The sequence below is a fragment of the Eumetopias jubatus genome, unplaced genomic scaffold (assembly GCF_037043125.1).
Source record: "Eumetopias jubatus isolate StellerSeaLion01/CBP00866 unplaced genomic scaffold, mEumJub1_p1.0 scaffold_15, whole genome shotgun sequence".
NCBI lineage: Eukaryota > Metazoa > Chordata > Mammalia > Carnivora > Otariidae > Eumetopias > Eumetopias jubatus.
The window spans coordinates 68,777,375-68,786,134 of NW_028274821.1; the positions used below are offsets into that span (position 1 = coordinate 68,777,375).

The 8,760-nt window shown below is 37.9% G+C and overlaps 1 pseudogene; it reads right to left on the reverse strand.

The window, feature by feature from the left end:
* Nucleotides 1-6,698: 6,698 nt before the first annotated feature.
* Nucleotides 6,699-7,879, reverse strand: LOC114213532 (survival motor neuron protein pseudogene; annotated as a pseudogene).
* Between the last annotated feature and the right edge of the window lie 881 nt (nt 7,880-8,760).

Below are 8,760 nucleotides of genomic sequence, written 5' to 3' on the forward strand. Positions count from 1 at the left end.
GGTTTGCTCTCAGGAGATTTTGTTCCTTGCAAGCTCTCGGTACAGTTTTGGAGGACCAGGGTGAAAATGGTGGCCTCCCAATCTCCACCTGGAGGAGTTGAGAACTCGGGGCCCCACTCCTCAGTGTGCCCCCAGAGAAAAGCAGTCACTCCCATCTCCCTGGTCTCCGGCCGCACTCCGTGCTCACCCGGCCTGTGACCGAGTGTTTCTATGTCTGGCACCCGACCCCGTGTGGAGTCTCCAAACCCAGCAGATCCCTGTGGTGCGCTCCTGCGCCGCTCCTCCCAGGGGAGGGAGGGGAGTCTCCCCGGATCTGCCGCTTGTTGGGTCCCTGCTGGAGGAGCAGTGGCCCGACCGGGCCACGGATCACAGTTTATGGCAACCCTGAGCTGAGAGCCCGCGCCTCGGCTCCGTCTCTGCAGCCGGCTTCCCTGCTCCGATACCTGGGAGCTCTGCCACATTCAGGCACCCCCGGTCTTCCTGTGACCCCGAGGGTCCTGAGACCACACTGCCCTGCGAGGGTTCCACCCCCCCGCTTATCCACTGGAACGACGTCCCTCAGCAGAGCCGACTTCTAAAAGTTCTGATTTTGTTCTCCAGGGCTTTGTCACTTGCCAGAAGTGGCCGATGGAGCGCCCTTCCCCCGCCGTCTATCCTCCCGAATATCGCCTCGGATTCACTTCTCCGCACGTCCTACCTTCCAGTAAGTGGTCGCTTCTCTGTTCAGAGAGTTGTTGCTACTCTCTTCTTCGATCTCCTGTTGAGTTCGTAGGTGTTCAGAATGGTTTGATCCCTAAACCAGATGAAATCCAGGTCTCCTACTCCTCTGCCATCTTGCTTCGCCCCCCTCTCCTTTTATTTCTTTTCTGTTTTTGTATGAACAAAACCAACAACAACAAAATCATTATTACCCGAATTTTTAACTTTGCTTTCACTTTGGACTTTGCTTCCAATGAACTGCATTCTAACTTTTCTAAGATGCTTTATCTTGACACCTCTTCTTCTCTCTTCCTTCTCTTTTTCCCCCTATTCTGTTCTTTTGCCATCCCTTTGGATTTTCTTTCTTTGGTAGAAAAGAAGTCAGTGCTGTATAAATGTAGAAGACACAGGACGGAAGGTTATAACCAAATCAATAAAGTATATTGAATGAGCCTTCAATAGTAAGGCTAAAGCCTCCCATTTATTTTTTCAAACACAGTTTCCAGTGCCCAATTTCCAAACATGGCCCAGGTTCTCCTTAGCCTGTATTTGCCGTGTCAGTTCCTTTATTTGGGTACTGCTTCTGTTTCATTCTGTTTTATTCTTGTCAAAATAGGACTCTTGCTTCAAAATTCCATTATAAAGCCTCCCTCCAGTATGAAGCTTTCCTTGATTTTCCATCAGTATAGAAACTCATCTCTTTCTCTTTGAGTATCCTTAATACTTAGTTCTGATCTCTCATTTGAAACATATTCAGTCTCATGTCTAAAAATGATGTAAGTACATTTTATCCTGTAAGAGTTTTTTTAAAAACATAGTAAAATAATTCATTACTTTAAAAAATAGAGTACATATGCTCACTGATACAAGTTCAGATACAGAAAGAATAAATACCGAAAATAAGTGTTTCCTACTCCAGGTATGCTGGACAAGGGTTTCTGATCTCTTTTGTATCTTTCTAGATATTTTTCTGTGTACTTATAAAATACATGCTGTAGCATATTATATGCATTGTTCTGTACTTTACCTTTTAAACATAACATTTTATATATTGAAGCTCATTCTTTATCAATTGTGGTGCCTCCTCCTTCTTTTTAATGACCTCACAGTGTTTCATTGTGGATATTTAGAATTTTTCCAGTGTGTTTTGGTGAACACTATACCTTATCTTTAGGATAAACTCTGGGAGGTGGAATTTGCAAGATCAAAGTGTATGTATATTTTTTTCACTTCATTGGTTGGTTTTATTGATGTAAAGTCTATATATAGTGAAATGCAAATATATTAAGAGTACAATTTGGTAAGTTCTGATAAATGTATGTACCCTTGTTACTCACCACTCTAATCAAGATATGGAGCATTTCCATCACCTCAAAGTTCCTTTTTGCCTTTTTTAGTCCATCTTTATGCTCTTAGTAGTCAAACGCTGTCTTATTTCTAACCATAGATGAGTTTTGCCTGTTCTTGAACTTCATATAAGTGGAATCATACACATGCACGCTTCTGCTCACTGGATAGTGTTCAGTTTTATGAATATATCACAACTTATTTATGGACATTTCAGTCATTTACAATTTGAGAATATTATGAATAAAGCTGCTAAGAACATTCTTGTAAAATTTTTTATTGGGTATATGTTTTCATTTCTCTTGGGTAAACATGTAGAGTAGAACTTCTAGGTCATAGGCTAGATGTGTGTTTAACTTTGTTATAAACTGCCAAAAACGTTTCTACATTCCCACCAGTAATGTATGGGATTTCAAGTTTTTCCACATTTTCACCAATGTTTGGTGTTGTCATTTTAAATATTATTTGCTTGAATGAGTATGAAATGGTATTCTCACTGTGGTTTTAAATTTCATTTCCTTGATAGCTAATGGTGTTGAGTACGTTTTGATGTGCTTATTGGCACATATATTTCTCTTTTTGTGAACTGTCCGGCTTTTTGCCATTTGAAGAATTTGGAAAGTTTATCTTTTTGCCATTGATTTGTGTGCTTTAAAAATATATATTCTAGGTACAAGTGTCTTGTCAGATAATGTTTTGTGAATATTTCTCCTAGTCAGTGGCTTGTCTTTTTATTTTCTTATCAATGTTTTTTGAATAGCAGATGATTTTATTTTTGTGAAATTTAGTCTATCCATATGTTTTCCTTTATGATTAAAACCGGTTGTGTTCTTACTGAAAAATATTTTCATATCCCATATGTGCGATAATATTACCCCTATGTTTTCTTCTAGGTATCTTATAGTTTTGCTTTACATTTAGGTCTGTGATCCATCTAAAATTAATTTTTGTATATTGTGTGAAGTGCTTTTTACTCCCATATCTTTTTTTAAGGTTTTTAATTCCAGTTAGTTAACATACAGTGTAATATTAATTTCAGGTGTACAATATAGTGATTCAACACTTCCATACATCACCCTGTGCTCATCACAACAAAGGCTCTCCTTAATCCCCACCACCTATTTCACCCAACTCCCCCATACCCCACCCACCCACCCACCTCCCCTCTGGTACAGTTTGTTCTCTATAGTTAAGAGTCTGTTTCTTGGTTTGCCTCTTTCTCTCTTTTTTTCCCCTATGCTTGTTTGCTTTGTTTCCTAAATTACACATGTGCATGAAATCACATGGTATTTGTCAATGGAATATTACTCAGCCATAAAAAAAGAATGAAACCTTGCTATTTTCAATGATGTGGAGGGAGCTAGAGCTCTGCTCTGCTCCATTTCTTTTTAACTCTATTTATGCCAATACTACACTGTCTTGATTGTAATTCTGCAACTTAATTCTTTATCTTCAAAGATGTCTAGTCTAGCTTTGTTTTTCCACATAGATTTTGAAATTAAAAAAACCTCATTGCCTTAAATTTATACATCAATTTAGGGAGGGGTAACATCTTAATATTGAGTTTTCTAATCCATTGACAAGGTAAATCTATTCATTTATTCAGGTCTTCTTTAATTTCTCTCAGCAATGTTTAGCAATTTTCATTTTAGAAATTTGTTCCCCAGTATTGTGTTTTTTAAACAGGATCTTTTTAATATATATTTTCCAATTGTCTGTGTGCTTAATACCTACCAACAAAATAGGAGAGTTTCCCTATTTTCCCGTCCTCTGAGAAATAATAGATTTTTAGAAGGGGTTTGGTTTTTGCCAGTTGAATGCTATCTCATTTTAGTTTTGCATTTATTGTGAATTTGAGCATCCTTTCATATGTCTGAAAGTTTTGTACTTCCTTTATTGTGAGCATATTCATGTTCTTTGCCAACTTTTATATTAGGCTGTAGGTAATTTTCTTCTTGGTTTTCAGAAGCTCTCTTTATATGCACGAAAATATAACCTTTGTATGTGTTACTTATTACCCTCCCCAATTTTTTCTTAACTTTAATTTTTATTTTCTATACATAAAAATTTGAAGATATAGCAATCTTTTTTTATTTTAATTTTTTAAATTTAATTTAATTTTATTATGTTGGTCACCATACACTACGTAATTAATTTTTGATGTAGTGTTCCATGATTCATTGTTTTCATATAACACCCAATGCTCCATGCAATACGTGCCCTCCTTAATACCCATCACTGGGCTAACCCATCCCCCCACCCCCCTCCCCTCTAAAACCCTCAGTTTGTTTCTCAGAGTCCATAGTCTCTCATGGATCGTCTCTCCCTCCGATTCCCCCCCTTCATTTTTCCTTTCCTTCTCCTAATGTCCTCCCTGCTATTCCTTATGTTCCACAAATAAGTGAAACCATATGATAATTGACTTTCTCTGCTTGACTTATTTCACTTAGCATCATCTCCTCCAGTCCCATCCATGTTGATGTAAAAGTTGGGTATTCATCCTTTCTGATGGCTGAGTAATATTCCATTGTATATAGGGACCACATCTTCTTTATCCATTCATCTGTTGAAGGGCATCTCGGCTCTTTCCACAGTTTGGCTATTGCAAACATTGCTGCTATGAAAATTGGGGTGCATATGGCCCTTCTTTTCACTACATCTGTGCCTTTGGAGTAAACACCCAGTAGTGCAATTGCTGGGTCATAGGGTAGCTCTATTTTTAATTTTTTGCAGTACCTCCACACTGTTTTCCAAAGTGGCTGTACCAACTTGCATTCCCACCAACAGTGTAAGAGGGTTCCCCTTTCTCCATAACCTCTCCAACATTTGTTGTTTCTTGCCTTGTCAATTTTTGCCATTCTAACTGGTGTTAGGTGGTATCTCAATGTGATTTTGATTTGAATTTCCCTGATGGCTAATGATGATGAACATTTTTTCATGTGTCTGTTAGCCATTTGTATGCCTTCTTTGGAGAAGTGTCTGTTCATGTCTTCTGCCCATTTTTTGACTTATTTGTTTTTTGGGTGTTGAGTTTGAGAAGTTCTTAATAGATCTTGGAAATCAGCGCTTTGTAGTGTCATTTGCAAATATCTTCTCCCATTCTGTGGGTTGCCTCTTTGTTTTGTTGACTGTTTCCTTTGCTGTGCAGAAGGTTTTTATCTTGATGAAGTCCTAAAAGTTCATTTTTGCTTTTGTTTCATTAGCCTTTGGAGATGTATCTTGAAAGAAGTTGCTGTGGCTGATGTCGAAGAGGTTACTGCCTATGTTCTCCTCTAGGATTTTGATGGATTCTTGTCTCACATTGAGGTCTTTCATCCATTTTGAGTTTATCTTTGTGAATGGTGTTAGAGAATGGTCTTCATTCTTCTGTATATAGCTGTCCAATTTTCCCAGCACCATTTATTGAAGAGACTTTTTTCCATTGCATATTTTTTCCTGTTTTGTTGAAAATTATTTGACCACAGAGTTGAGGGTCCATATCTGGGCTCTCTGTTCTGTTCCATTGGTCTATATGTCTGTTTTTGTGCCAGTACCATGCTGTCTTGGTGATCACTGCTTTGTAATATAGCTTGAAATTGGGCAATGTGATGCCCCCAGCTTTGTTTTTCTTTTTCAACATTTCCTTGGTGATTCGGGGTCTTTTCTGATTCGATAAATATTTTAGGATTGTTTGTTCCAGCACTTTGGAAAATATCTAGCAATCTTTAATGATTCCTGGGTTTCATATTATACTGCGAATATCTCTAAGATTATTTTTAAAATTCTGTGTTTTCTTTGTGGAATTTTCTGGTTTCGGTTTTTAGAGTTAAGCCTTTATCCACCTGTAATTTCTTTGTGGTAGGGATCCTTGTAAAGTATTTATGTGGAGAGATCTTTTTTTCTCTAGAAGGCACTCATTTATTGAATTAATCTGTCATATCTCCACACGACCATATCATCATATACTAAATTCCTGTATGTATTTTTTCTTTTTCTAAACTCTCTGTTGAGGCCCTAGTACCACACCAATTACATCATACTGGTTTAAAATATGTTCTAATACCTTTTGGGGTAGCTTTCGCACATTACTTTTGCTTTTCAGATTTTTTTTTTGTTATGATCTTGCATATTTATTTTGCCACATGTAATTTAGAATTTGTCTCATTCTAAAAATAAAAGTTCTGTTGATATTTTATTAAGATCAGGTCAAATGTGGGGAGCCTCAGTTGGTTAAGCGGCTGACTCTTGATTTGGCTCAGGTCATGATTTCTGGGATCGAGCCCTGTGTCAGTCAGCCTCCATGCTCAGTGGGGAGTCTGCTTGAGGATTTTCTCTCTCCCTCTCCCCCTCCCCCCACTGTACACTCACACTCTCTTTCTCTCTCTCTAAAATAAATAAATAAATCTTTAAAAAAAAACGTTTAAAAGAAGATCAGGTCAAATTTATAGAAATTTAGAAAAAAATAGACATCACAATATTGTGTCTTCCTATTTAAGAACAGGGTATTCCTTCCATTTATTACAGCCTTCTGGATTCTTCAGTGAGTTTTAAAATTACCTAAGTTTCGGATATATTTTACTAGGTTTCTTTCTTTTTTTTCTTTCTTTTTTTTTTAATTCACCATTTATTTTTAAAGGCATTAATAAAAAGCTTAACATACTTTATACTAAGAAAGTTACAATATACAAATGGGCTGAGTTGAAATTTTCACAGATTGACTTTTCTGTACTACACGTGACTGAGTTTCTTTAATTACTCACATTTCCATTGTTGAGTTATTCAAACTGATTATTCCCTTGAAACACATGGCTGGTTATTTAAGCATGAGTCACGTGCAACAAGGGGAAATGCAGGTGATTATACCACCCAACCAACTGTTCATGAAGAAGAAGATGAAATTTTGTTCATGTTGACCATGGTGCATCAAATACCGTTCTCCCTGGGAGAGAGCTGCCCCTATTAGAGAATACTGTATGAATTACTTCTTAATTGAAATGTGAGCACCTTCCTTCTTTTTGGTTTTGTTTGAAACCCATATAGTAACCAGTATGATAGCCACTCATGTACCAAGAGATTAACATACTTCCCAAAGCATCAGCATCATCAAAAGAATCTGGACATATGGGAGGTGGTGGGGGAATTATTGGTGGTCCAGAAGGAAATGGAGGCAGCCAGCATGATAAGAAGTGTGGTGGTGGTGGAGGTGGTGGTGGGCCACTGAGTTTTAGACCAGGCTTTCCTGGTCCCAGTCCTGATCCTGGCATGGGGGCTGGTGGAGGGAGAAAAGAGTTCCATGGCGCAGCTTTTGACTTGATGTTATCTGGTTTATTTCCAGGAGACCTAGAGGAATTCTCACTTTCATCTGTTGAAATTTGACTTTCATTTTCATTCTCCTGAGCATTCTGTTCTACATTATTAGCTACTTCAGAGGCTGGGGAAAGTAGATCAGACATATTTTGCTCCTCCCTATTTCCATATCCAGTATAAACCACAATGCAGGTTTCCCTCTTAAAATCAATTGATGCAATGGTAGCTGAGTAAACGCAGCCGTCTTCTGACCAAATGGCAGAACATTTGTCACCAACTTTCCACTGCTTCAGGGGTGTTGTAGCATTCTGTTTTTGGCTTTTATTCTTCTTAGCAGGTTTTCTTTAGGTGTGCCTTTTGGTTTATCTGAAGCTTCAGAAATGTCACCATTCTTTAGAGCATGCTTAAACGAAGCCACAGCTTTATCATAAGCTTTTATTAATGCTGTATCATCCCAAATGTCAGAATCATCACTCTGGCCGGTGCCACGGCGGAACAACACCGAGTCCTCCTGCTCCGGGATGCCGCCACCTCCGCCCATCGCCATGGCGATTACTAGGTTTATTTCTATATAACTTGTGTCTGTGGTTATTTTTTGCTATTGTAAATAAGATCTTTTCTTCTATTATAACATGATAATTTTGTATTTATACAATTGATAGCATTCTGTAATCCTTGCCTTATTTCATCTTTTTTTATTATTTTATGTTAATCACCATACATCACATCATTAGTTTTTGATGTAGTGTTCCATTTCATCTTTGATAGGAATCTTTTTAGTATTTTACTTGTAAATTTGATGGTTGCTCTCTCTTGATCTTTCTTGCTCTCTCCCCCTTCTCTCTCTCTCTCTCTCACACACACATACACACGTCATGTCTTACAAGTATAAATTGATTTATATTTTACTAAAAGTTATAAAAATTAAGAGTAGGTGTTGAATTTGATTAGATGCCTTTTTAGCATCAGCAGAGATGATCATGTGATTTTTCCTTCTTTAATATTTTAATATGATGAGTTATATTTCCTAATATTGGACTGTCTTTGGTATGAACTCAGTTTGTGGTGTATTTTGCATGTATGTGCTTCTGAATTCTGTTTGCTTATACTTTAGGATTTTTTCTTTTTCATTTTCTAAAGATTTTATTTGTCAGAGAGAGAGAGAGAGAGAGAGAGAGAGCACAAGCAGGTGGGAGCAGCAGGCAGAGGGAGAAGCAGACTCCCCACTGAGCAAGGAGCCTGATGCGGGACTCAATCCCAGGACCCTGGGATCGTGACCTGAGCTAAAGGCAGACACTTAACCAACTGAGCCACCCAGGCGTCCCTATATTTAGGATTTTTTCTTAAAGACTCATCAGTTGGGGTTATCATTGTCAGATTTGATATTAATGTTTTTCTGACTTCATAAGAAAGAATTTGGAAGTGTGT